Source organism: Squalius cephalus (assembly GCF_949319135.1).
Source record: "Squalius cephalus genome assembly, chromosome: 3".
Classification (NCBI taxonomy): domain Eukaryota; kingdom Metazoa; phylum Chordata; class Actinopteri; order Cypriniformes; family Leuciscidae; genus Squalius; species Squalius cephalus.
In genome coordinates, this window is record NC_137124.1 from 52116239 (window position 1) to 52126156 (window position 9918).

Below are 9918 nucleotides of genomic sequence, written 5' to 3' on the forward strand. Positions count from 1 at the left end.
TTATATTCATTAAAACAGCAACATTTCAAAGTGGCTTGTTTTGTGCTATTTTTTTCCATTTAGCTCCATGTGGATCTCGCGTTATCAGCCCCCCTTCGATATCAGATGGGTCTGACCCAACAAAAATCCAGTTTGGCGCTGTTTGACAGTGTGCGCTTCAGGTCGCGCTTAGAAAAAGTGCATCATGTCAGAACAGAATGCCAAAGAAATGTTTACCCGGCAAAGCTTTAAAGCACGAGCAAATAATGAACTTTTGTTAAGTGCACAGTGTCATGTGAGTGTAACTCTACCGCTGCATTAACATGTGATGTGAACGTACGTCGAGTTTAACAGTATTGGGACTGAGGCGCCAGAACTGCAGCTGATAGAATGTGCGCTGTTGGGCGATACTGCATATTTTAGTTTCCATTCTTATTTTGTTTCTACGATGTGTAAGATGTAGGGCTACCACCAGCCGCGGCGCTACCATTGGGCCCGGGTGGGCATTTAGGTCCGGGCCCACCCATTTTCTATAGCCTATGGTTTTGTACGTTTCTTCATTCGGATCTATTTGCGATGATCGATCCAAATTCTAAACAAACAGTTTACATGCTTCGTCCTTGTTACATTATTCATTAAGATAATAATTAATAAATGCACGCATAATTATCAGTGAACTTGATCAATGTTGCAGATATGTTTTACATGCATGCACAAACAAATGCCTTTCAACTTGTGTGTGCAAAATTCAGAATAAAATGAATGTGCAGCAATTTGTACAAATACAGAGTCTGTAGGCCTACTGTGTTGCTACCATTAAATAAGCTCATTTAGTTTCATTTTTGTTAAAATATAATAATGTTATTTTTTCATCTATGTTGATTATGAAAAGTGAACCGCACACACGAGTATACGCAATATCGAGAGACATGGAGCGGGTCAGACATGATTTTGACCACTTAATTAAGTTTTGTTTTGCAGAAAACTATTTTTTTAAGTGAATTTCGTTTTGTATAAATTGTATCTTAATTTTAATATTTTTTTTTATCAACCAATTGCCAAATACCAAATATAGCAGACGACACAATCATAGAGGCGCCCGCGTGGTCACTTGCACTGCTCGTAAACAGGAGCGCATCTCATCCTAACTTAACGAAACTCAGCATATGCCTCACATACATGAAATATATCTTAAGAAAGCTTGAAATGTCTTTTTAACAATTTAAAACGAAAAGAAATAGGCTACTCTCTGGTTATGTAATGATGTGCATTTCTCTCTATAGGCGTGTTCACTACTACGGAGATGGCGATCGTCAACTTCATCTTTACAGCTGTTGTTGCTGTTAATAAACTAAAAATAATAGGCTTATAATTGTATTAAACAATAAATTAAATGAAATTTTTATTGTATTAAAAAAGCAACAAAAAAATCCTGTTTATCAATATTGTGTGTGTGTGTGTGTGTGTGTGTGTCGAAATAATTTGTCCGCAGCTGCTCAAAAAAAAAAAAAAAAAAAAGAAAACAGCCAAAAACCCCACTGTCAGTGTTTTGTAAGGAACAGGCAAATATGTTCAATATAGCAGGGGACATTTTAATTGTTTACTAATAAAACAGTTATTTTTTATATCAGTGTCGGCTAGACAGATGAAGTTGACGACTCGCGATCTTCGCAGCGCTACCACATCTTTAAATCACTATTAGTAGGCTATTATTTAAGTTAACAAAAAATACATAGACCTACACCACAAAAACTAGTTGAGGATAAATTCGTTAAAATTGGGCGATTCCAGTGAATGGACGTGACATTTGCAGTCAAAACTTAAAATACAAATTCTCAGAAAAAGCATTTATTTGAAACGTCTGAAAGCAGTCAAGACATTAGAAAAATATCAGTCTACACATGCGTTTTATATTTAATATGAGGGAAATACACATGTGACGTGACACAAAAAAATCTTTAACTTTTAGGTGGCAAAATATTTTTTAGTAATTCTATAAATTACACTGTGCAAACCAAAATATATATACCCACCGGATGAATAAAGATCGGCCTCCACAGAAAATTAAATTTTATATTATTTTTATTTTATTTTTCGTGTTTGCATTTATGTAAAAAAAAAAAAATGTTACGGACGTGACAGTTCTCCATTACGCACGGACATGACTGCTCTGAAGCGACTTTAAAAATTGCACAGAGACCTCAAACAGAAAGCACAAAGCCTTTCTTTAAAGTGAATTTCGTTTTTTTATTAATTTTATCTTAATTTTAATCAATGTTTCATCTGGATTTAATAAATAAGAAGTAGTCTAAATATAGTAGAAAATAGATAATCATGGCACGGAGGCGCGGGCGAGTGAACTGGACTCTTGTCTCATAAATGAACCGAAACTCAGCGTAAGGTATGCTACTTGCCTCATAGACCTGAGAAATATATAGAAAGCTTGAAATGTCTACTTTTAAACATGCAGAACAATTCAAAACGAAGGAAAACAGACTGCTTTCTCCTTATGAAATGTGCATTTCTCTCTGGCGCGTTCTGAGAAGATCGCGACGCATCGTCAACTTCATCTTTGCAGTAGACACAGAAAACACTTGTTTATTAAAAACAATTAAAATGTCTAGCTATATATGACATATTAATAATCATTACTTTTGCCGGTTCTTTGTGACAGCTTTTAGATGCTTTATTCGCAACGCCACCCACATGTTGAACGAGTCACACCGCATCAGCACCGAAAACATGATTTTTTTTCAAATCTAAAATAAAAAATCGTGATACGAACCGAATCGTAGGTTTGGTCTATCGTTACAGCCAGATGAGAAAGCAAGAGTTTATGGTTTAAAAAACAAACAAACAATGGCTATCTGAACATCTTTGCCAAGCGCAAACCAGTAGCCTACAGAATTAGGCTAATCAATAAATTATCGGGGAGGGTCATGCCTTTTTTCACAATCATTTTGGAGGGTCATAGAAAAAATTATTGCTGGCGAAGGGAGGGTCATGTCTTTTTTGACAACAGATCTCAAAACTCCTCCGGTGGCCCCTTAAATAAATAACGAACAGTCCCTAATTAGAGTTAACAAAAGTTATCATGAGCATTGTAATGTTTGAAGCAGATGTCATAACAAATCGGAAGACAAAAGACTAGCGCAGTGCTGAAAAGGGGCGGGGCTACATAAGGTCTGCGCGCGACGTCACCGTAGGCCGCAGTGACTGTGGTTACACACACTGAGTGGCAAAAAGACTGAGCGGCAAAAAAAACACAAATAAACAAAGACTGAGCGGCAGCATTTGTTTTCAGCGTGAATGCCACGAAAAACACACGAAACGCATCTAAAACGGCAAAGAGTTTTGCCATGGTCTGTACAAATAGATTTGACAAGAAATCTGAGGTATATTCTTACTGCCGAAAGCTACAGAACAGAGAAGCAAATGGATCGATGCGATTCACAGAAACAACTTGATCCAGGCAGCGAAAGGTGGATTTGCAGTAATAATTTTGTGTCAATATGCTGAAAAGGCAAATAGTTGGGGTATTACTTAGGGGTAAAATCAAACCCTATATATTGCGCATTGTTATATTGTATTGACAACTCATCAATTAAATATTTATCATCGTATATTCTGCATAATTGGATGTTTTTAAATAAACTAAGTTTTGGGGCTGGATGATATGATGATATAAATAACATTAACATAAGTGATCACATGGATTTAGAACTATTTGTATTTATATAAAGCGTTCACAGGCTTTGCTTTATGTATTTCCCCTGCGTCAAAATCAGGCACATATATAAATGTCAGGAAACATGATTCCTGGCTGCATGTCAATATCCATGGATCACTGGATCTTTGGTAAGTTGTAAGGAACGCTATATCGAGTCCAACCTTAAGTTTAAACTGATAATCGTTTGTTTTACTCGCGTTTTCGCAATTTCCCGTATTAAAGGGTTAGTTCACCCAAAAATGAAATTCTGTCAGTAATTACTCACCCTCATGTTGTTCCAGCCCCGTAAGACTTTCGTTCATCTTCGGAACACAAATTAAGATATTTTTGATTATATGTGAGAGCTGGATCACACCTCCATAGGCTTCTCTGTAATTGAAACTTGCCGGCAAAACCCCCCCAAAAATAACGACGTGAGTTCACGTAGTGTAACAGCGCAGCGCTTCTGGGTTGTACGTCAGAACGTAGGCTCACTATTGGCCGACGCTAGTGAGCCTATGTTCTGACGTACAACCCAGAAGCGCTGTTACACTACGTGAACTCACTCAGAGACCCACACAGAAGAAAATGAATAGTTGAATAAAGTCGTTATTTTTTTTATTTTATTTTTTGCGCACAAGAAGTATTCTTGTCGCTTGATAAACTTAAAGGGGTGGTTCAGGATTTTGGACATCGGACCTCATTTCCAAGTTAGCCTGGGTGTTATTTATCAGTGGAGACAGTTTTCAAAATTTTTCACCCAGTCCTTCCAGTTGCATAGTTCGCCGGTGCTAGGCTAGCGCGAGTCAACGGTAACTGCTAGCCTGCCATTAAAACAGTTTTACCCACTCCACAGTACACCAAAAGCAAATAAATTATAACGCCAGACTATCGATGTAAATGCCAGTTGAGAGAATAATGTTAGAAATCAAACTACCCTTTCATCGCATTGCAATAGTTATACTTTGTTCCCTGTATTTATTAGCACAGTCTACAGCAGCGGCGGAGTGATATTAAGTTACCTAGGCAACCGAGACTACTACTAGCTAGCTAGATGTCCCAACTGTAGTGCGCTTCTGTTCTGTGTTTACTTTTCGGCGCAGTACTACTAACCGGAGCAAAGTAAAATTCCGCCGCTGCTGAGAAACTAGTTCCTGTAAATGTAATGCGATCATTGAGATGCAAGAGTAGTTTGATTTCTAACATTATTCTCTCAACTGGCATTTACATCGATAGTCTGGCGTTATAATTTATTTGCTTTTGGTGTACTGTGGAGTGGGTAAAACTGTTTTAATGGCAGGCTAGCAGTTACCGTTGACTCGCGCTAGCCTAGCACCGGCGAACTATGCAACTGGGAGGACTGGCTGAAATTTTTTGAAAACTGTCTCCACTGATAAATAACACCCAGGCTAACTTGGAAATTAGGTCCGATGTCCAAAATCCTGAACCACCCCTTTAATGTTGAGCCACTGTAGTCACTTGGACTATTTTAAACATTGTCTTTACTAACTTTCTGCGCCGGCAAGTTTCAATTACAGAGAAGCCTATGGAGGAGTGAGACAGCTCTCAGATATAATCAAAAATATCTTAATTTGTGTTCCGAAGATGAACGAAAGTCTTACGGGGTTGCAAAATAACCTGAATATAGAATGTAAAAGCAAGAGAAAGAACCAAAAAACTTCTTGTGTTACAGTGCAGCACGAGGCACTGTAGGATCTCTCCACAATAGGAGGCAAATCTGTCGTCTCCACCATCTCCTGTCACAGTCCCCTTGCTGCCACTGACTACCTTTCACTCTAGTACTGTAAAGCTTCTCAACTAGGACTAAAATCAGAAGTTTGACGTGACACACCGATTGACTCCACGGTGCGCTGGCATCTCCCTGCTGCCTTATGGCAGGTCGTCAGTCACTGTCTTCCCACTGCTACACATATTCTCCAGCTGCTTTTTCTTGCTCTTTGGTCCTATTAGACAAGAAACGCTGCATTTGTACAGGAGGATGCGCAGCGCACGTAGGCTACATTGTTGAATTATTCATTGAGAAACATATTCAGAAGCAGGTGATAGGGTGGTTGTATGAAATCTTGTGGGATTCATTTTACAGGAGCGCGTGCATTTTGAGCAGCCTGTACTGTACCGTTCTTACTCATAAATTATGAAAATAATGGCTTTCGATGGAAGTATGGTGATAACTTTTGTCATCCACATGCTTTTTTTTTTTTTTTTTTTGCTGAAGAAAAAAATATACAGGTAAATAATTATCTTCCTGGTGAAATATAAAACGTTAGGCTATATTACATTTATCATAGGCCTGTTTAGTTTAGAAGATTAAAGTCCCCTATGTAGTCAATAATTTTTTCCCTTAAAACTCATCTTTGATCATCAAAATTATACATATTTAAAAGTTTTTTCCTTGAAAAAAAAATCATGTCATAAAATAGCTTGAATGTAACTCTACACCCTTGCCTCATTTAAATGAATATGCAAATTAGCCCTACCTCCACTCACTCGCACCAGCTCAGAGATTCACTTGAGGACGATCACACGTGATTGGTTACAAGGTAGCTTGTGACGTTAGAAACACCAGCGATTTCAAACCATGTTTTTGAGACTGTCTTTGGTTCACTGCAGTTTTAAGGAGAAAATACTCCGCAATGGTGTTGACTTATGAATTTGCACATGGTTTGTCTTAAAGTATAATAAAAATGCCACATAATTAAAAGCTTGACTTTCACCACAGGGGGACTTTAGCATATTAAGCTGGGATTACTGTTGTGAATTTATTCACATTTGGCATAAGCTAATGCCAATGTTTCATGACGGGTCAAAAAGACACCAGAGCAGCAGGTGAAATGGAAAAGTCTGTTGCACTTGATGCCTTTTTTATGTTATGTTAATTTGTTGTGTGTTACAACCAGGGTTATTAAATAAAACTTAAAACCATAAACATTTTTTTTAGTTTAAATAAAATTAAACATATTAAAATAACTAATATTGATTATAATAACTGAAATATAATAATAATAACTGATGCTTCCATGGGGTTCATAACCTCATGCTTTCCAGGATATTGACATGGCTTTCATGTAACATTATTTATTTAACTGTGTGGAGACACTTGGACTGAATTGATGTTTTGCATGATATATAAGGTTTCATCTAAAGGCTCAAATGCTAGACTAACATAAATTGTTCTTGCACACTACTCCTTACAAAAACTAATTTAAATGGGTAATTTATTAATTTTTAAATGGATAACTGCACACCCTCCAGTTAGTTTTCTTAAGAAATGTACCACATACAGTAACAACTCAGAAGGCTTTAGAGTTTGGTCCTGAGCTGTGATCTGAGTAATGGAAGCAGTAAATACAGTTTCGCTTATAAGTTTGTATCTCCCAATATTTTAAGGAGCAAAATGTTCCCAGCAAGTAGCCGCTGGAGTGACTCTGTCATCAGGCATGTGGAACTTACACAGGCCTACAGCTCACAGCTTTGAATACATCAACGCACAGTAAAATATTATAATTCTTTTCAGTTCACGATATCAGGCAAACACTAGAGTAATCCCAATTCAGACTTTATGCATAAACATTATTAGTTCAAGCATAGCACTGATCCTAAATTCAAATCTGTTCACTTAGCCCATGGCAGCCTCTCACAGCAGACATCGCATCTCTCTTCTGAAATTCATTGCATCCAATTATTTCAGCAGTTTTCCCTTCAAGAGCAGTGTCCCAAACAGACTTTAAGAGGAAGCGCACGGCACATTGCGTTTTATGCCCTTATTTATATTCTGTTTGATTTGTTTATGCCTTGGGAATTGAGGCAGCTTGTCTGTCGGTGGTTGTTCAGTACATAAATCATGAAACCGAGCCAGGAAAACTTCTGGATTTTAGATATTTACTAGTGAGTGGAAGTCATGTCACTTCTGGTGGCTGGTATCTGTCACTTTGAAATGTGTGTTAAACTCATCATAAAACACAAGTTGTGATAGTCTTTGCTTCCCTATTGCAACATATATCAGAGTGAAATGGCTTCTGAAAAGAAAAAAAAAAAGTAGGGCTGGATTTAATTTTGTCCATAAGGGGGTTGACTGGATGGTTGGATGTTTGTGGTTTGCTATTGGTTGATCAGATCTTATATGAGAGACAGGTTCTCCTGCCCTTGCAACCAGTAAAAAACAAACAAAAAAACCCAAGATTTTTCAATTTTGATTTCATACTAACTTTAATGTAGCGGGGATGTGGACTTCCCTATTCAGAATTAGAAAGGTCAGTATTTTATAGTGGGCAAACTAAAATAAAATAAATGTATATGGTTAAGAAGCACATGAATATCACAAGAAACAAGTGATACTATAAAGTGACCAAACAGTTGTTGGTGATTCTTCCGATTGAAACCAAGCAGCAACCTTCCCGTCTCTCTCTTGAAACCAACAAGGAAGTGACTCAAACAGCAATTCATCGACTGGCCTCCAAAAGAGAGTCAATCCCAACTTTAGGGGCACCCCGTGGTTTGAAGCAAGAGAGACCCAAAACCCCCACCCCAAAACTGATTTCAAGGGGGCCCACAGCAACTAGTTGCACAGAGGCTCCGAATACCATAGCCACGTCCCTGATGGCCAAAATGACTCTGAAAAGACCAAAATATATACATGAATTGCTGGATGCCTGGAAACCATTCAAAAGCATTGAAAGAGACATTTAAAGCAGCGTTTGTAATGGCAATAAATCTAGGGAATTTCAGGGTATTAAATACTGCTTTAATGTAGGACACAGACAAAGTATACACTACTTAAAAAACTTTTCCTGGTTCAGAGCTGGTGCTTTGGGTTTTGAAAAACAAAGAACAGATTTGATACTAGGCTCTTGCGAACCAGCACCAGCACTGCCTTGGTGGAAAAGGGGTAACAAGTCAGTTTATTTGGCGAATTAAACTTGAGGTAATGCAGCGCTGTTTCACTTGGTCTACACTGTCACACTAAACTACATTTGAGTGTGTTGAACGTTATGTTATTCTATGTGTTTGTTTGTCTGTATGAGACTATCAGTAAGCTAGATGAACATTAGAATAACATACTGATTATATTCTAACATATCATCATGTTGAGCTAACATGGATTAGTTTTATGTACATTTGCTCTCCTGTCTAATAAAGTACATGCAAGACGTCTCTGTCAAGTCAAAGTTTGTCATGGACGTGGAGCTCTCGGCATCTCCAAAACACCACGCTCATATTGATCCTCATTTTAGCTCTCCTTTTGTCCCAAAGTCTAATTGCCATGATCCATAATGTTTGAATGGACGAGCCATTATTTAAAATAGGAATTTCTCTTAAATTAAAAAAATCTTTGGGAACTTTTTGAATACTGCAAGTACACAACTGCAGGAAATATCACACTTTGCCATTGATTTTTGGTTATTTTATTACAAAAATCTTACATATTGTAGCTTTAAACACCTTACAAGAAAACCAACACATTTTAAAATAATTCTTTTGCATTTTGATTCCTTGTTAAAGTCGACATGAAATCAAAATTGACCCGATTTACTTTGGTAGCGCATATTACTAGTCTTGTGGTTAACAATTAATCCGTGCAAGTTAATACACAGAAAAATAGTTTGCCGTGGTAATCTTTAATCAAAATCTGAAAAGTTACTTCCGGGTCTGGAATGGCGTTCCTTTTCTGATGACGTCAGTTTGACGGCTTAGGTTGAAAACGCTTAACCACTCCCCTCAAACCGTTAGTCTGCTATGAGCAAGAGATGGAGAGGAGGTGCGCTAAAGTAAAATCCCACCCTCCATTCAATATTCCGATTCACTTGGAAATACGTCACAACACTGGAGAAAAGTTGTTTGCAACTTCCGGTTCACGGGGACTTTAACTGTAGTATCAAACTGTCAGAATAATATACCCATTTGTTTACATTTAGCGAGAAACCTTATAATTTAGAAAAAATCTTATGTCAGAGGTTATGTCTACCTTATAACAATAAGGGTGTCCTCCCTTGAGATGTAGCCACTCCCTCCAGTGTCATATTGCATCAACCAAAACCATTTTATCATTTAAAGAAATAGTGGATCTTTAATTAAAGGCCATTGTCATGCTCTTAAAGTGTTAACCCACTGAGCACAGTAAATCAAACCAAGCGGCACACTTTACCTGCATTCACCCTACATTTATTTTTAAGGGTGCATTTACTATTGGAAGCTATGGCCAAAAAGCCTCT